Source organism: Notothenia coriiceps, unplaced genomic scaffold (genome assembly GCF_000735185.1).
Source record: "Notothenia coriiceps isolate Sejong01 unplaced genomic scaffold, NC01 NC01_scaffold00018999, whole genome shotgun sequence".
In the NCBI taxonomy this organism is placed as follows: Eukaryota; Metazoa; Chordata; class Actinopteri; order Perciformes; family Nototheniidae; genus Notothenia; species Notothenia coriiceps.
Genome location: NW_011351700.1, coordinates 2,557,684 through 2,558,392, shown reverse-complemented (window position 1 = coordinate 2,558,392; position 709 = coordinate 2,557,684).

The following is a 709-nucleotide window of genomic DNA, read 5'->3' as shown; positions in this document are numbered from 1 at the left end:
TTCGTCTGTAACTGCACATAAGCAATCATCTTAGTAAACCTTATCAGACCGACGTGATGATGTCTCGAGCTGTGAGAGATTTAAGGGAACATATTTTTAAACGGTATTCTCAAACTGCACACTGAATGCACCATAATGTGCTAAAGCAACATCTGAAAACATCAGACTTAAAAAAACAACAACCATACAACAAACTAAATCCTGAATTTAAAAACTCCATGGCAGATAAAAGTTAAATACCACTTTGGGTCTATGGCAACAGAGACTAACATGGCAACACATCCCTGCAGGCTATAGTCAAAGTGACACTGTTGCACTGTGGCAAACTGGACATGCCCGTCAGCCATCTTGGATTATTCTCAAGACTTTTGGGTTTCCACAGACTGCTGCTAGCAGAGCGCTGATGTTAGACAGCAGTGGGGATGGGAGAGGAACTGCAAGTGTGTGTGAAGCATGTGTGGTGCATGCGTGTGTGTGTGTGTGTGTGTGTGTGTGTGTGTGTGTGTGTGTGTGTGTGTGTGTGTGTGTGTGTGTGTGTGGTGTCAGAAGAGGAATCAAACTGTGTGTGTGTTCTAGGTGTACGACAGGTGGGATCCGTTTGAGATCTGAGAGGTGATGCTGGCGCTCCTGCTCATGCCCTGTTCATTTCTCCCCCCTGATGACGTCCTCCTCATAGCCTGTGGGCTGTTCCTCACCCCCCCCGCGCCCC